This window comes from Spermophilus citellus (genome assembly GCF_964194105.1).
Source record: "Spermophilus citellus genome assembly, chromosome: 7".
Lineage (NCBI taxonomy): Eukaryota > Metazoa > Chordata > Mammalia > Rodentia > Sciuridae > Spermophilus > Spermophilus citellus.
Genome location: NC_138188.1, coordinates 158,382,648 through 158,401,473, shown reverse-complemented (window position 1 = coordinate 158,401,473; position 18,826 = coordinate 158,382,648). Strand labels below are relative to the sequence as shown.

At 43.5% G+C, this 18,826-nt stretch overlaps 1 protein-coding gene across 3 annotated transcripts in view; it reads left to right on the top strand.

The window, feature by feature from the left end:
• The first annotated feature begins 8,145 nt into the window (after nucleotides 1-8,145).
• HLCS (holocarboxylase synthetase) overlaps nucleotides 8,146-18,826 on the top strand; it is a 192,316-nt gene continuing 181,635 nt past the window's right edge. The window contains exon 1 of one of the 3 annotated variants that reach the window (XM_081300654.1): nucleotides 8,146-8,281. The gene's annotated coding sequence lies outside the window, so the exon portion shown is untranslated. Of the gene's footprint in view, nucleotides 8,282-17,215; nucleotides 17,598-18,826 lie in introns of those variants that run through there. The other 2 variants (XM_081300655.1, XM_081300652.1) reach the window with 2 other exon arrangements.

Below are 18,826 nucleotides of genomic sequence, written 5' to 3'. Positions count from 1 at the left end.
CTAAGAGGGCAGAATATTTTTACATAAACAGTGTTGAAGACAAGCAGGGAAATGAGAATTTCCTTTCCTTCTGTTTAGTGAGGCTGTATTTCCTGTTATCCACTCCAAGGAGTGTTGTGCGGCTCTGGAAAGGGGTTTGGAAGCTACAAGATGTTATTATTGCTCTTGATGTTGTTACTTTCTAAAAGATTTTGTGGTGCTGGGGATTTAAACCAGGGCCTAATGTGTGTGAGGCAAATATTCTACCATTGAACTATATCACTGGCCCAAGATTCTTTAAGAATAAAAAAAAAGTATGTTCCATGGGCAAAAGAGGTGCGTTTGTTTTGATGTTTAATTTTTATTTACATATTTTCATTTCTGAAAATTGTGAAAAAGATATAGTTTAAAATTTACTATCCTAACCATTATGAGTGTACAGTTCAGTGGCACTGGACACATTCACATTGTACAACCAACAGTAACCTCCATCCCTCGCACGCTTCATCTAAAACCCAAACTCCTAAACAATGCCTTGGCATCTCCCCTTCCCACCAAGCCTGCAGCCACCTTTCTTTCTGTGTCTCTGCTTTAGTTGACTCTGGGTCTAAGTGCATCGCTCATGTAGGTGGAATCACGTGTGTTTTTCTTTTTGTGGCTAACTTATTTCACCTAGCACTCTGCCCTTGAAATCCATCCACACTGCAACATGTTAGAATTCTTTTCCTTTTTAAGGCTGAGTACTATGCGATTGTAGGTACATCATGAAATTTACATTTTGTTTATCCAGTTCTCTGTAGATGGACACTTGGATGACTTTGCCTTTTGGAGACTGAGTAATCCTGCTATAGGTACACAAAAGGTGGTACCTGTCCTCATCCATCATAAAAGTCACAGCCAATGGTCCTTCAAAAAGACACCTAACAAGAGAAAAGCATAGCAGATTTATTTAATCAGAGTTTTATATGACACAGGAGGCTTCCGAAACAATGACCTGAGGACCCAAGGAGATGGGCCAGTTTTTAGCTTAGGCTGGATGAAGTGTGGACAGCTGCATAGAAGGGCAACTGGTCTAGACTGAGAGGGGGAACCCAGCAAGGCCTGTCTGTTCAGATTCTTTGTGACTGCTCTGGCCAGCATTCCTTCCTCCCACGTATGGGGCAGTGTCCCTCTGGAAGGAGGGTCTTGGGACCTACCATCAGACGAGGTAGGCAGAGAATGTCTTTATGGCCAGCTCTTTGAGGAATGGAGGGGAGCAGGAGGAAGGAGGGCAGAAGGTCAGAGAAACACTTTGCCCCCCAGGCTGCCTCTGGACCTCCCTGTCTCCTTTAGGTCAAAGTACTCAGTGTGCCAAAGTGCCATGGTTGGGGGTACCGTTGACTGAGCCCCAGCACTCCTTGAACAGTATTTATACAATTACCTGCTTTCAGTTCTTGTGAGTATATACTCAGAAGTAGTATTGTTGAATGAAATATATTTGGTTTTAAATTTTTATGTTAAGGCTTGACTTGGCTTTTGAAAAGAATTAGCATGAAATTCATATTCACGTTGCAAAGGGAAATTGTGAAGTTTTCTATTCCATCTTTTCCCTTTGAGTGCAGATGTCCTAGCTCACCAGATGACTGGAAGCTGGAACCATCTTCAGATACTCTGAGTTAAAGCCAGGACCAGGTCTTCTGTTACAGAAGCACAAAGTGGATTAAGACAGGGTGGATCCTAAATCCAGTGACAAGTGTCCACATAAGAGAAAAGCCGCAGGAGATGCAAAACACAGAGACACGTGGAGAAGAGGCAATGGGAAGACAGAGGCAGAGGCTGGAGTGAGCCCGGGAGCCTGGAGGATCGCCAGAGACCACCAGAAGCTAGGAGCAGCTGGTGCTGATTCTCCCTGGAGCCTTCAGAAGATAGCACCCTGCAAATGCCTTGATTTTGGACTTCAAATTTCCTGAACTGTGAGAGAATAGAGTTCTGTTGATTTAAGTCACCAATTTTTTTCTAATTTGTAATAGCAGCCATAGGACACCAAAACAGCACCCACAGTTGTGTCTAAGATGGTTCCCGAGTTTATCACTACAATGAGATCACTCTTCTGATTGGGCCTACAGGAAAATGGAAGAAACTCCTATTAGTAACCTAGTGTCTGATCATATACAGTGTTGTGTGAAAGAAAAGTGGACCAAGTGATATCAGAAAAACCAGAAATCATAGCCAGAGGAGATCTCCTCCGACCCCATGGTCAGGAGATCTTGAATATTGTTCTTAGTTCATTTTATTTTATAGATCAGATAATGGGAGACAGTGAATAACTTGCCTATTGCACCAATAATAGCTATTCTAATAACAATAACTTTAACATTTACGGAGCATTTATTTATTGTGTGCCAGGGACTGTGGTTTAGGGATATTAATTCACTCAGTCCTCACAATAAACATAGAAGGGAGACAGTAGTATTACCCATGTATTACAGGCAAGAAAATCTATTTGAAAAGTTAAATCTTTATTTCAAGGTTACCCAGAAAAATCAGGGTGGGCAATAAACCCAGGCAGGATTACTCCAGAGTCTGGGACTGAGCAAGTATGTGCCATAGACTTCCCTTCCAGCTGGGCCTTGGGGTGCATTCCTATAATTCTAGCAACTCGGGAAGCTAAGGCAGGAGAATCACAAGTTCAAAGCCAGCCTCAGCAATTTAAGGAGGCTCTAAGTAACCCTGACTCAAAATAAAAATAAAAAGGGCTGGGGATGTAGCTCAGTGGTTAAGCACCCCTGGGTTCAATCCCCAGCACCAAAACAAACACACAAACAAAAATCCTTCACTCCCTCTGTGACCTGTTAAAGAGTTGATCTCATGTCATAGTTATGCTGGCTTTCAAGGAGCGCCCATGTGAAAGGTGAGTTGGAGATGGCTGACCAACATGTTGGAGCTGGCCACTGGTTGCCCCTCTGGAGATTGCAAGTTCATGGTTAAAAAGCCAAACCTGGGATGGGGTTGTAACTCAGTGGTAGAGCACACACCTTGCATGAGTGAGGCACTGGGTTCAATCCTCAGCACCACATAGAAATAAATAAAGGCATTGTGTCCATCTACAACTAAATATTAAAAAAAAAAAGCCAAACCTATGGTAGTTTCCGGGCTGTCTCCTTGTTCTTATCATTGGGAACAGGTAATGAGCAAGACCTCTATCCCATTCTGATCCTCCCCAAATGAAAACTGAGGCTCTGGGCCATGCTGAAATTCAAGTTCTAATAATTCAACTCTGATAAGTTGAATTCAGATTCTCTGTTTCCTCTGCCTTCCTGGGTTTTTTTTAGTATTGAAAGGGAAAATAATTCCATGTACAGTTGATCCTCCCTCTGTATCTGCAGGTTCCATACCTGCAGATTCAACCAAAGTCAGGTGGAAGATATTTGAAAGAAATTATGCCTGGACTGAACATGTACAGACTTTTTTCTTGCCATTATTCCCTACACAATTCAGTACAACAACTATTTACATAACACTTACATTGTGTTAGATGGTACAAGTAATCTAAAGATGATTTAAAGTAGATTGGGCATAGTCATGTGTTTTATGGAAATGTATATCATTTTTACTGTGTGTGTGTGTGTGTGTGTGTGTGTGTGTGTGTGTGTAGTGCTAGGGATGGAACCCAGGACCTCACACATGCTAAGCATACACTCTACCACCGAGCTACACCCCCAGCCCAGTACCAGACCATGTTCTATGAGTGATTTGAGTGTCTGTGGACTTGGGTATCAGAGAGGAGTGGGGTGAGGGGCCGGTCCTGGAATCAATCCCTCGTGGATGCAGAGGGACGACTGTATACATATTTTAAAAGCCCTTGAGACGCACAGAGCACATGAGGAGGAAAAAGCAGTGATGCCTTAGGCCTCTGTGGCTCCTAGAAAGGTACAGAGATTTTTTTTCTAAACTTTGAAATAAAGGCTAGTCAACTTGCGCAGCCCACTGCCCATTCCCTATTGGAGAATTCTAGCCCATGGCCTTATGCCACTCTGAGCTGTAACAGTCTAGGATTTCCACAATCACTTGCTAGTCAATATGTCCAACTTGCCCCCATTACAGAAACCTGTTTTCTCCACGTTCTCCTTCTTCATTTTTTAGTTTCATTTTACTGGTAGATTATGTGCTTATAAAAAGCAATGCAGTGAAAAGTTCCCTTTTCTCCCCTGCTTCCACGCACCCCATTCCTCAAAGTATCCCTATTCTTAAAAGCTTCATGTGGGCTGGGGTGTGGCTCAGTGAAGAGCACTTGCCTAGCACAGTGTGAGGCGCTGGGTTTGATCCTCAACACCACATAAAAGTAAAAAAATAAAACAAAGCTATTGTGTCCATCTACAACTAAAAATAAAAAAATTTAAAAAGCTTCATGTGACACTTTAAATTATTAAAATGTATTAATATTTTAATTACTAATTAAAATATTAATACATTTGCTTGTGTAAATACAAGCAAATGTATTAATATTTTGTTATCAGCCTTCTTGCCTACTTTTTTTTAATCCGCCCCCCCAGTGCTGGGGACTGAACCCAGTGTCTTAGCAGAAGAGCTTGACCACTGGGCTCCACTCCCAGCCCAGCCTCCATCCCTTTTACACCAAGGGGGGCCTGTCATAGTCCACACAATTTCACACAGCTTCCTTATTTTCTTCTTGTTCCCCCTCCTTTTTAAGAGCTGTAGTGTTCTAGTGCATGTAGCACCACCATTTATTTACTGTCCCTACCTGAAATCCAGGTAGTTTCCAGTTTTCTGTGTTACAAACTAGGCCTCACTGAATAACCTTAAATATACATGCACCATTTGGCACATGGGTTGCTGTCTATGTGGGCGTGTTCCTAGAAGGTTTGCCTAAGTTTTTTGCCACTCGGCTAGGTCCCCCATGCTTTGGTACCATCTACAGACCTAGGCCTTCTTCTCAGGGACCTGTCACATTCCCTGGGTCCTTTGGAGAGATTTACTTAACAGCAGTTGAAGTAACTGGTGTATCGTATGCATAACTCACACTACACAGTGAACACAACTTTATCTTTTATATTCTCTTTAAAATTCATCCCGTAGAGCTAGACATGAAGGTGCACACCTGTGATCCCAGTAGCTGAGGAGGCTGAAGCAGGAGGATCGCAAGTTCAAAGCTAGCCTTAGTAACTTAGTGAGACCCTGTCTCAAAATAAAATATTGAAAAAGAGCTAGGGATGTGGCTCAGTGGTTAAGTGCCCCTGGGTTCAATCCCAAGTACCCACCCCCCAAAAAAAATCCAGTTAAAAGTATCTTCATTTGCACAGAGGAAAACTACTACCCTGTGTTAGCCTCCCAGGGCTTCTGTAACAAAGTACCAGAAACTGGGGCGGGGGGGGGGGGGGGCACAACAGATCTTAATTGTTTTTCAGTTCTGGAGGCCAGAAGTTTGAAATCTCAGTGTTGGTGGGGGCATCCTCCTTCTGAAGCCTGGAGGGAATCAACCTCGCATCTTCCTAGGCTTGGTGGCCTTCCAGCTCTGCATCATCGGGTGGCTTACTCCATCTGTCTCCATCCTCGCACAACTAGCTTCTCATAAAAACACCAGTCTATTGGATCAGCACAACCTCGTCTTAATTAACTGCATCCCCAGTGACCCTCTTTCTAAATAAGGCCACACTTTCTGAGGTGCTCGAGGTTAGGATTTTTACATCTCTTTTTCAGGGACACACAATTCAACTCCTCAGAGACCCAAAACTTTCCTGCTGGCTTTAGGGAGGGGACAACTTCAGGATCACTTCTAGAAATTAGTCCGTGCAGTCACAGATATTTATCAGTCCTCCAGGGCCTTCCCAAGGGCAGCTAGGTCAGGGTTTGGGGCTGCCTGCCTGCAGGAAGGGGTGAGGTCCAGGGTTTCCACTAGCTCTCTTGCTGATCTCCTTAGAGCCCAGATGTTTCACTCCCACCAGGGGAGGGGTGGAGGGAGTGGAGAAGGCTGGGAAGCTCTGAACTCCCAGGGCCTGCTATTGCTGTCCTTTCTTCTCCTGAGTATTTTTGGAATTTCTCTGGAGATTTCTACCCTGATCTCCTTATTCCAGTGAATGCCACTCAATTTAGGGAAATAACTTATAACTTCTTTAGCTCATAGAAACCTAGCATCCTTCCCTCTGTGTCCTAAGCAGACCTTTTGGACATAACCCTAAATGATCCAATGTCAGCTTCCCTTCTCCTCCCCCATCTGATCCACCTCTACTTCAAGGACTCCTACAAGGAGCACAGGCTCATCAGAAGGCTGCAGCACACTCCTAGCTCCTGGTCTTGCTACCAGAGCAGCTGTCAGCCCAACTCATGCTTGGATTTCCTAGGTGATGTCACATGCTCATCCACAGGGTCACCCAATTGCAAGGACATACACTATCAAGCTCTCCAAGTGGCCTTCTGCTCTCTGGATTTTTCCTGGGAATGGAGAGACCAGGAGATGAAACCCCAGAGCAAGAAGAGGGTTCTCTCCAAAGAAATCTCACCCCAGTCCTCTCCTCACTCTAACCCCCTCATAGTTCCTCACTCTGGCTGAGGAGCTGAGGACTGGCTCGGCACCTCATCTTGGCAGTACTGGCGTGTGGGGACTTTTCTGGCATTCCTTTTGCATCTGCTAGGCTCGTTATCATTATCCATACTTCACAGAAGGTTCCTATTCTAGCATTCTCTTCCCTGGTGCCAGGATACTGAACTTAAGTACAACAGCAAAGTGGTTATGTATGAAATGACTTCCTTTGCCTTTCAAAGAAGGTGAGTCCTCAAAATTGAAAGGTCTTTTAAATTTAAGAAAAAAATAAACTTTGTTAAAAATAGTTTGGGATTTATAGAAAACTTACAAGGGAGTTTCCATAAACCAGTTTCCCATTATTTACATGTATTGCACAGTACTTGTTATAATTAAGAGTCCAATACTGGTATCTTACATTATTGATACATATTTTGTATTATCGGCATATACCTCATTCAGATTTTCTCATTTTTCTTTCAGTGTCCTTTTTCTCTTCCAGAATCCATGTAGGACACCACCGTACATTTGACCATGAGGCCTCCTTAGGCTCTTTTTGATTTTAACAGTTCTTCAGATTCTTCTTTTTTTTCCATGACCTGGACAGTTCTTAGGTAGTTGGGCTATTTTCTAGAATGTTCTTCTATTGGGATATGTCTGATGTATTTCTCACAATTAGAGCAGGTTGTGATTTTTAAGAAGCATGGTGTAATAAAAAATACATTTGGTCATTGACCCCAGTTCCTTGCACAGAGCTCTTTAAGCCCTTGGAATTTCCTGAGTGACAAGAGTGTCTGCTTTGCTATCATAAGGCGCACCTTTCAATTATACCTGGGTTTATGCTATTAAGGTGATACTGCTGGGTTCCTGGATGGATTCAGGATGGAGGCTGGTGACCACAGAATAAGGACGTTTAGTTCAGTCGTAAATGGCCAATATTTAAAAAAAAAAAGCCTAAGTAATAAACCCCAATTAAAAAAAAAAAAAAACCCTTAAACAACAGGGTTGAGACCTTCCTAACTTGTGAACATACTGAATTACCAGGAAGATGAAACTCCCAGAGAGAATACGGAAATTCCAAGGGACTTCCCCCATATTTGCCCTAAGCATCTCTGCCATTTGGCTGTTCCCGAATTGTATCTTAATAATCTGGTAATTCCAATTAACGAACTCTCATGAGTTCTGAACCTGGGGTATAGGGATCCTGGGAATCCCCGGAATCCAGTGGGCAGGCAGAAATGCGAGTAGCCTGAGCACCCCCCCTTATGGCTAACGTCTGATGCGGGGCAGTCTTTCGGGGCTGAGCCCTTAACCTGGGGGTCCCGCTAACCCTGGGGCTGGAGTCAGCCTTGAATTGCTGGACACCCAGTCGAAGTCGGAGGATTGGGGAATCGATGGCTGGTGTTGGAAACGACATCTCAGTGTTTGGTGTCACGAAGGAGACACTATCAGGGCGGAAGCCCAAGGAGCCGAGGGCCCCCTCTTTGCTGAGATGCGATACCAGGCTGCAGGAGGGAGGGATGCAAGGAGTGTGAAAAGGGGCAGCGAGGGAGAGAGGACGCTGAAATTCCAAGGGACTTCCCCCATATTTGCCCTGAGAGGTCGAGGCCGAGCTGTCCGTGTCCCCTAGAGCAAGGGCCTGCAGCAAGGGCTGGAGGTGGGTAGCGCAGCTCGGCGCCGAGCGGCCTTCCCGCTGGCTGACGCCGCTGGACGCTAGAGGGCGCAGCGCGGAGGGAGTCGCCCGCGACCACCAGCGGAGGAAACGGCACCACCTCGCGCGCAGAAGTAGGTTGGCGCGTCGCGAGACCGGGCGGGTGTGGGGCATCGCCGCGGGGCTGGGCCCGAGCGGGGCTCGGGTGGCCCAGCAGGGCTGCCGCAGTAGGCGGACCGCGCCCTCAGTCAGTCAGGGCCGCAGTACTGCAGCGAGGACGGCCGGGTGACCACGCCACTCGCCTGGAAGGGGCGGGGCTTCCGGTAGAACTGCAGCAGGAACCTCGAGGCGCGCGGCTGCGGGTCGCTGCTCGCGCTCCTCCCCACCGTCCCCCCTTTTGCTGCGCTGGTCAGTGCGCACGCGCGGCGCGGCCCCAGGGCCTTCTTTCGAGGGCCCCGCCCTCTGTGATTACGTGGAAAAAACCGAAACGGTAGCGAAAAGGAAAAAAAAAAAGACAAACTGCGAAAAGATTTTTGCAACATATATCACAGATAAAGTGTTAATATTCCCAGTATGTAAATGACAGAGATCCAAAATCCAATTTAAAAGTAGTCAAAAAGACATGAACGGACCATCTGTACAAAAATGCCATAAGATTGGGTGTTAAATGAAAAGATGAACAGTTTCTCTCCTGAGGAGAGAAATTGCACAGTACCCTGAAATATCACTTCTAATATATTCAATTTGCAAAAAGGCAGAAGTAGCAAGAGGCTGTGGGGAGGCAGGCTCTCTCATGCATTGCTGCTGGGAATGCAAGATGGCACAACTCGGGCAGCACGGGAATTTGGCAACGTGTGCCATCTAAGCATTTACCATTTGCCCCGTTTACCTTGAGAGTTTGCCCTGAAGGCACACCTACACCAGTGATCGTGTATATATGTACAAGGTTATTCATTGCAGCATCATTTACAGTGATAAAATCTTGGGAGCAATCTCAATGCTAAAACACGGGGGGCGGGGGGGGGGGATTGATTCATTAAACTCCAGTGCATCCACACAATGCAGTACTATGCGGTTGTCAAAGAGAGGGAGATTTCTTGAAAGGATATGGAGCGATTTCTAGATATACTGATAAGTTTTAAAAAGCTAAATACAAGAATACTATATTGTGTTATTTTTTAAAAATGCTTTTTTAGTTGTAGATAGACATAATACCTTTATTTTATTTGTGTATTTTTTTATGTGGTCCAGTGCCTCACACATGCTAGGCAAGCGCTCTATCACTGAGCCATAACCCCGGCTCTATATTGTATTATTTTTGTGTAAAAAAAGGGGGAATTAGTAAAATATTCAACTATCATTTTATTTTATTTTATTTTTTTAAAAGGAAAAGTAAACCAGGAAGAATTGATCAGATTACTGGGTTGGTGGAAATGTGGTGGAAGTTTAGGAGGAAATGATGTTTCTACAAAAATGCTTTTTTGGGGGGGTAGTTTTGACTTTTAGAAATGTGAATATTTCAATACTTTAAAAATAAAGTTAAATCAACAAAGATGAGAGGGGAAACCCTTAAAATTGAACACAAACATAAATGAAATAATCTACATAGTAAATGAACCACAGAAAAGTAAATCCAAATAACTCTGAAGAGCTCTCTTTGGCTGTAAACCTTCTGTGTGTAAACAGGCTAACACAAATACAAAGCAGTTTTGAATTTCACTTAGTTGGTAGTGACATGGTGTAGCAATTCTGAAAGTATTTTTTTTTCCTGAATTGTAGGTTTAAGCAAATCAGTAAATATATTGTTGGGAGCCAGGATTCTCACTGTGGGAAAAAGGTAAACTCATATGGAGTGAGGGAAGGCAAGGAAGAGTTTTGTGGATTGGAATGAGAGGCTTTTTGTTTTAAGAATCCATTTCTTAGATAGGTCCCTCAAAGAGCCTGGGAACAGGCCACATGAATAGCAATGAGCATTCCTCCTGCCCAGTCTTGGTTTCTAAATGCTACTGTCCATTAAAAGAAGCAGAGGTCCCTGGAGAGATGGCTCAGTCAGGGAGAGTGAAAGATGAGCCAGGAATAGCTTGTGCCAAAAAACAAGGAGATGCTCAAAGAATGATGGAGATAGATCAGAGGGACACAAGGGCTTCCAGTTGCCAAACCTGGAACGACTGGAACATCAAAATGATAAGTGACAATAGTGAATGATCACAATGAATAAAAATAATCCACGAGTCCAGAGTGATACTAAGAAGCAAATAAACTTACAAACAAATAAATATAGGTAGTAGGGACAGCTATTCTTTACAGTAGAATAAATGCTGCCAACAAGCAAATGCTAAAGGAACAGTAGTTAGAAAAGTTGTCATAAAAAAAAAAAAGAAAAGTTGTCATATTGCAAATATCATGGTAATCACGGATTCAGGTGGCAATAGATAACGGACACTAAGCCTGATGGATGAAAAATCTTACTGGGGAATAAAATATTACAATCTCAAAGTATCACTCCACAAATTATGCATTACAAAGGCAAAAAAGGAAACTTTATAGTGAATAAATCTAGTAGGTACCACCTGGACCATGTCATCAAGGTCAGCATCACCAGTAAGGGATGAACTGACATCATGCCAAGAATGCATCACCTGCCTTAGATTATGAGAAGGCATCAGGCAAACTCATATTGAGGGACCAGCCATCAAATACTGGCTCTGACTTAATGTCAAGGTCATGAAAGACTAGACAACTAATGATATTTGTGTCCTTGAACTGGAAAAAATATTTCTAGGAAGGGTGTATAAGTCTAATATCTGCTGCTATAACAGAAAACTATAGACTGGGAAATATATAAAAAAGAGTTTTTAGCTAGGCGGGTGGTGCACTCCTGTAATCCCAGTGACTCCAGAAGCTAAGGCAGGAGGATCACAAGTTCAAGGCCAGCCCGGGCAACCTGGTGTGACGCTGTCTCAAAACAAAAAATGAAAAGGGTTGGGGATGTAGCTCAGTGGTAGAGCACCCAGGATTCAATCTCAGAGAGAGAGAGAGAGAGAGAGAGAGAGAGAGAGAGAGAGGATTATATAGCTAATTTTTCTGGAGGCTGGGAAGTCCTGTTTGGTCTGGCAAAGGCCTTTGTGCTCTGTAAGAACATGTTAGAGGGCAACACATGATGAGAAGGAGGGAGAGTCTGCCTTATAGCAACCAAACCACTCCCAAGAGAATGGCCTTAATCCATTCATGAAGGTGGAGCCCTCTTGACCTAAACATTAGGTCCCACCTCCCATTAGGTTCCACCTCCTTGCACTGCAGGATTGGGAATTAAGGTTCCAACAAAATGACTTTTGGGGACACATTCAAACCATATTGGATATTACTGGGGAAATATTTGTAGTTGGCAAAATGTGAATATGGGCTGTATGGTAGATGGTAGCATTGGATCAGTGTAAATTTTCTGACTTCAATCATTGCAATGTGGTTAAGTAAGAGAAATGTTCTTGTTCTTACCCTGGAGTACTTAGATGTGAAGGGCCATGATTTCTGCAGCTTAATCTCAAATGATTCTGGAAAGAAACAACAATAACAACAAAAAAAAAATCTATGTCATACCTTGTACCCCAGAGTGGATATGCCACAATTTTCTTTCTACGTTCTCTGTTATTCAACATTTAAAAGTTTCCAATTAAAAAAAAAAAATCACTCTTATAAACAGCATTGCTATGAATAGCTTTACAAACATAATTTCTTTCTTTTGTTATCATTCTTTTGGGTAAATCCCAGAATGACAAATAGCAAATCAAAGTGTGTTAAATGTTTTTATGGTCTTTAGTTTTATGGTGTCTGGCTGATTTAAATTAAAGGTCCTAATCATGGGTGGTGAGGGCAGAGCTACAAATAGTAGCGGATTCTGAAGGCAGCTGCTGGAGCTTTGTGTCGAGGGTTCTTGTGTTACTAGGAAGATATCACATGCATCAGACTTTTCAGATTAGCAACACCCCTGCCATTGTCCTTGGACCCAGGAGTCCTCAGCAAGTCACCTGGACCTCATCTTAGAGTTTGGGTAATAGGGTGTTTGACAGTCTTTCCTCTTGTAGGTATGCAACTAGAGAAATGCTTGCTTTTGGCTCCAGGGGACAATTAAATGGATGTCCAGAGCAGCACTGTTTGTCAAAGCAAACTGGGAATGACAAGTATGAAGCCGACATAAAATGATATAGCAGTGAAAGTGAATCAACTGCAGTTATGCACAACCGTGTGTGTGAATCGTAGAAACATCAAGGGGAAAGAATGCAAGGCTTGGAAGTTACTTATTTGGATAATATTATTTTTATAAGACAAAAATCCCCGCATCCTTGACAACATTTACTGGATACATTCATTTGCATTTAAGAGTTATTTTTTAAATAAAATATTTTTATTTTTATTTTTATTTATTTTTAAATTTTTATTGTTGGTTGTTCAAAACATTACATAGTTCTTGATATATCATATTTCACACTTTGATTCAAGTGGGTTATGAACTCCCATTTTTACCCCGTATACAGATTGCCGAATCACATCAGTTACACTTCCATTGATTTACATATTGCCATTATAGTGTCTGTTGTATTCTGCTGCCTTTCCTATCCTCTACTATCCCCCCTCCCCTCCCCTCCCCTCTTCTCTCTCTACCCCATCTACTGCAATTCATTTCTCCCCCCCCTTTTTTTTTCCGCTTTCCCCTCACTTCCTCTTGTGTGTAATTTTGTATAACCATGAGGGTCTCCTTCCATTTCCATGCAATTTCCCTTCTCTCTCCCTTTCCCTCCCACCTCTCATCCCTGTTTAATGTTAATCTTCTTCTCATGCTCTTCCTCCCTACTCTGTTCTTAGTTACTCTCCTTATATCAAAGAAGACATTTGGCATTTATTTTTTAGGGATTGGCTAGCTTCACTTAGCATAATCTGCTCTAATGCCATCCATTTCCCTGAAAATTCTATGATTTTGTCATTTTTTAATGCAGAGTAATACTCCATTGTGTATAAATGCCACATTTTTTTTATCCATTCATCTATTGAAGGGCATCTGGGTTGGTTCCACAGTCTTGCTATTGTGATTTGTGCTGCTATGAACATCGATGTAGCAGTGTCCCTGTAGCAAGCTCTTTTTAGGTCTTTAGGGAATAGACCAAGAAGGGGAATAGCTGGGTCAAATGGTGGTTCCATCCCCAGCTTTCCAAGAAATCTCCATACTGCTTTCCAAATTGGCCGCACCAATTTGCAGTCCCACCAGCAATGTACAAGTGTACCCTTTTCCCCACATCCTCGCCAGCACTTCTTGTTGTTTGACTTCATAATAGCTGCCAATCTTACTGGAGTGAGATGGTATCTTAGGGTGGTTTTGATTTGCATTTCTCTGACTGCTAGAGATGGTGAGCATTTTTTCATGTACTTGTTGATTGATTGTATGTCCTCCTCTGAGAAGTGTCTGTTCAGGTCCTTGGCCCATTTGTTGATTGGGTTATTTGTTTTCTTATTGTTTAATTTTTTGAGTTCTTTGTATACTCTGGATATTAGGGCTCTATCTGAAGTGTGAGGAGTAAAAAAATATTTTTAGTTGTAGACAGACACAATGCCTTTATTTTATTTATTTATGTGGTGCTGAGGATTGAACCAGTACCTCTCCTGTGCTAGGTAGGCACTCTACCACTGAGCTACAACCCCAGCCTCTTAAGAGTTATTTTTTTAAGTGTTTATTTTTTTTTAGTTGTAGTTGGACACAATATATTTATTTTTATGTGGTGCAGAGGATCGAACTCAGGGCCTCGCACATGCTAGGTGAGCTCTCTACCATTGAGCCACAATCCCAACCCTATTTTTTTTTAAATATATTTTTTTAGTTGTACGTGGACACAATACGTTTATTTTATTCACTTATTTTTTTGTGTTTTTTTTGTGGCTGAGGATCCAACTCAGTGCCTCACACGTGCTAGGCAAGCGCTCTGCCACTGAGCTACAACCCCAGCCCAAGCGTTATTTTTTTAAAGCAAGAGGATGATAAATGTAAAATCCCAGTCAGAGGACTGTGATAAAAAAGAAGTAGAGAGCCACTGGTAATATTCTTAAATTGGGGTAGGTATATGGTATTCATTTTGTTTTCAGACTTTGTACACTATCATCTAGGTTAGTGAAGTTCTATAGGATGTATTAAATAATATATTACATTAAAAAAAACATTGGTAACCCCATTTCTCCAAGGCATCTACTGTTTGTGTAAATTGCATTAGTAAATAACAATGTAGAGAAAATAAGAAAAATCATGAAATTATAGGATTATAAGAGGCCTTCAAGCAGCTGGGGTTTTGGCTCAGTGGTAAAGCACTTGCCTATCGAATATGAGGCACTCAGTTCAATTGTCAGTACTGCATATAAATAAAATAAAGGTCCATCAACAACTAAAAAAATTTTTTTAAAAAGAGGCCTTCAAGATGGTCATCTAGTCTGAAATGTAACCATTTAAAATTATACTAGTGAATATTTATAGTTCAAGAAATGGGAGAGGACTTTTTAAAATTTTGTTCTTTTTAGATATACATGACAGTAGGATGTATTTTGACATATTATACAGACACAGAGTACATCTTATTCTGATTAGAATCCCAGTCTTGTGGTTGTACATAATGTGGAATTTCACTTGGTGGTGTAGTAATAGATGAACATAGGAAAGTTATGTCTGATTCATTCTACTGTCTTTCCTATTTCCACTCCCACCTTCCTTTTATTCCCTTTGTCTAATCCACTGAACTGCTATTCTTCCCTCTCCCCCTTACTCTGTGTTAGCAACTGCATATCAGAGAGAACATTTGGCCTTTGGTTTGTTGGGACTGGCTTATTTCACTTAGCATGTTAGTTTCCTGCTCCATCCATTTATTGGCAAAAGTCATTCCTTTTACAGCTAAGTAATATTCCATTGTGTATATAAACTATATTTTCTTTATCCATTGTCTATTGAAGGGCACCAGGTGGCTCCATAGTTTAGCTTTTGTGAATTGAGCTACTAAAAACATTGTTGTGGCTGCATCACTGTAGTATGATGATTTTTAGTCCTTTGGGGATAACTGGGTCAACTGGTGGTTCCATTCCAAGTTTTCTGAGGAATCTCCATACTGCTTTCCATAGTGGTTGCACCAATTTGCAATCCCACCAGCAATGTATGAGTGTACCCCTTTCCCCACATCCTCGACAACATCTATTGTTAACTTTTACTCTTGATAATTGCCATTCTGACTGGAGTGAATATCAGTGTAGTTTTAATTTGCATTTCTCTAATTGCTAGAGGATGTTGAACATTTTTTCGTATATTTGTTGACCGATTATATTTCTTTTTCTGTAAAGAGCCTGTTCAGTTCCTTTGTCATTTATTGATGGGTTATTTTTTCTTTTTTGGTGTTAAGTTTTTTGAGTTCTTTATATATCCTGGAGATTAATGCTCTATCTGATGTGCTGGAGGCAAAGATTTTATCCCATTCTTTAGGCTCTCTCCTCACGCTCTTGATTGTTTCCTTTGCTGTGAAAAAGCTTTTTAATTTGATACCATGGGAGAGGACTTTTTAAAAGAAATCAATGGAAAAATTCATGAAAGAAAAAATTGAGAGGTTTGACTTAATTAAAATTTAAAGTGGTATATCTAATCATCATGACTAAAATAAAAAAAAGCTAATGATAAACCACGATAAAAGTATGCCACATATATGGCAATATAAAGATATCTTTAATATAGAAAGAACCTGTGCAAATCAAAATGAAAAATGCTAATATCAAAATCCATATTAATTCATAGAAGAAATGCACATAACCAGAAAAACAATTAAAAAAAACCCCAGTTCTTCCAGTAATTCAAAAAGAAGAAAACCTGATCTTTTAAAGAGAGATCCCAGGGGCTGGGGATATAGTTCGCAGTAGACCACTTGCCTAATATGCACAAAGCTCTGAGTTCAAACTTTCCAATGGCAGGGGGTGGGCAGGGAGAGAGCCAGAGAAAGAAAAAGTGGGTGGGTTCCATTTTTCATTAACCAAAGTAGAAAAGACTTTAAAACATATGCTAAAATAAACCCTCAGTCTTCTATTAGGAGGTGAAATTATATATGCATTCAAGGTAAGAGATTTGACCATGTGGTTAAATGGTCTTAGCAAGTTTCATACTCTTTAACCCAGTAATCTCATTCATAGGAACATAGGGATATATCCTAAACAGTGACCAGAAAGGTAGCCAAAAGGTTTTGTACAGGTCTTTCACTTCAGGATGAGAGCAAGCACTTGAGGCCTGGGCATGGTCCAGCACCTGAGGAATGGACCATCCATGGGACATTCAAACATGGGATGTTTGGTAACCATCAAAATCATGTAGTTGAGGACACTGATTCTGATCACCCCGAGTTTCTTTCAGCTTTCCTGTTTACCAGGGACCACAGTGGTGACAGAATGTCTCACGGAGATTTTCGTGAGGACATGGGGTCATGTGTAGACCATCCATAAACGCTTTCCTGAGGTCAGACATGATTCCTTTCCCAGCTTCTTTCTTTCTTCCTCCTTTGGGGGAGTTTTCTAAGCCACATCAGGAGTCAGTCTGTGTCCCACCACAGAAGAAAGAATTCTCACTAGAATTCCTGGAACCGGAGGAGACACTCAAGTCCTCAAGTGAAATCTCTGTGCTGAAAGTGAAGGGTTGAGTTCTGGGGTGGGAATCAAGACCCCATCCTTAGGGGCAGAAGGAGATGTGACAGAGTAAGAGTCAGGCTTCCGCCTGAGGAAGGCAGAGTAAACCGGGGAAAGAATCCCGGCCCCTCTGGGCACCTTCACCAGACACACTCTCCGGAGAGCCCGCTGGCCGTTTCTGTGCCCTCACTTGCTCGCTCGTTCATTCAAAGCCTCCTGCCAAACGCTTTGTGTGCGGGGAAGCAGACCCAGCTCCTGCCGGGAAGGGTGCCAGTGCCCGGGGACCGCGGAGCCACGGGTGCCAGCACGGAATTTCAAAGTGGGGAGGCGGGGCAGGGGACGTGGACGCGGCCCCGCTAGCCCAGGCCAGGCCTGCCTGGGGACAGGTAAGTGAGGGCAGCGGGCGGCGCGCGCCGGAGGAGCCAGAAGTCCTGGCCCCCGTGGCCCTGGTGGCCACCGCACTGCCCAGCCGGGCTGGGGCGTGGTCAGGGTTTAGGGCTGCGCCGAGGGGGATCCCGATCCGGCCCTTTCCCACGGTCCGTGCCGCCTCCGCGCCTCCGCTGCCACCTGCGCTGTCCTTGCGCTCGCCCCCTTCGCGTGCGTTTCGGCACCGCTGCGCTGTGGACCAGAGCCGGCCGAAGCGGGCCGCCGACCCCACGAGGAACAGCGGCCCCCGGGGCTGGGCCCTGCAGGTGCGTGCAGCGCCGGCCATTCCCAGGAACCCGTGGTGGCAGGCGCCGGGGCGGGGGCGCCCACGGGGACACGCAGGTTAGTGGGCTCTGCAGGAACCCGCCGGCTCGCCAGGCTCGGGTGTCCTGCCTTTGATCTTGCTGTGTATCGCCCTAGGGACAGTTATTTATAGACAGGGATAGTTTCTTGGCCGCAGGGCTCTTGTGACTTTGCTGGTTTCTATTAGAGATGCTGTTTGGGGGCTGGATGCCGGCATCGTCCCGGCTGAAATCGTGAGGAAAGGGCTGCCTAACGCAAGTTCCAGTTCAGCTGCATCATCCTCTGTTGGCTTCGGGAGCGGGCTGCTTTTTGTAAGGGCCCTTTCCCAAGGTCTGTCCAGGCTCACAGGCCTCCTCCGCTGCCACCTGCCATTTTATAAACAGGTGACAGCCTGCTTTTTCCTACTGATATTTTATTATAAGCCACTTCCAATGAGTTTGGGCTAAAAAGTGGAGTTTGCACCAACTCTTTAAAGCATCTCAAGTTGACATGGAAAGCAAGGGACATCAAGGGAGGGGCATGCAGATTCCCTGAACCTATAGAGGAGACTCCATACTGGGTGCCTCTGTAGAAAGATAAATTCAGTGAATTTATGTTCTGATGGCAGGGGAATGTGGAGGGATTATCGGTGCTCCTGTCCTCCGATCATCTTTCCACCAAACGTGTCCTTCCAGTCCCATGACATGTCCAGTATGAAAGGTTTATAATAGGTACCATTTCCCCCTTTTTAAGCAGTGATTGGCTCTCCCTAAGTATGGAAGTCTCAAAGAAAATATTCAGGCTGGCTGAGGGAAAAAAGAAAATTCAGTGATTATGTGACTCATCCATTCCTTCTCACCACTCTCTCAGCCACAGGTGAGGGTGTATCTGCACTAGGTGTCTCACAGTATCTATTAATCTTCATCTGTGCTTTGCCTGGTGACACACACACTCCCAGGGGCCTTGAGGGCTTTATTTTAGGCCTTGACCCTCAATCCTTACACTTTCCCCCTTATCCCCTCCCCAGCAAGTCTTTGAGGTCAGAATGCTCCATCAAGACCCCAAAGAGTGGTTATCAAGCTGCAGTTTGTATCAGAAACCTCTGCCCTTCCTCCTACAGTCTGAGGCCCTACTCTTAAGTTCATGTGATCACAAAAGCAGCATGTCAGTACTTGAAGCCAGCTTCAGTTCACCTGTCACTGATTTGGAAGATAAAAATGATGCAACCTGCAGAAGTTCAAATGGTAGGCACTGTGATTGACCTCAGGAGGACAATTTTCAGGCAGGCA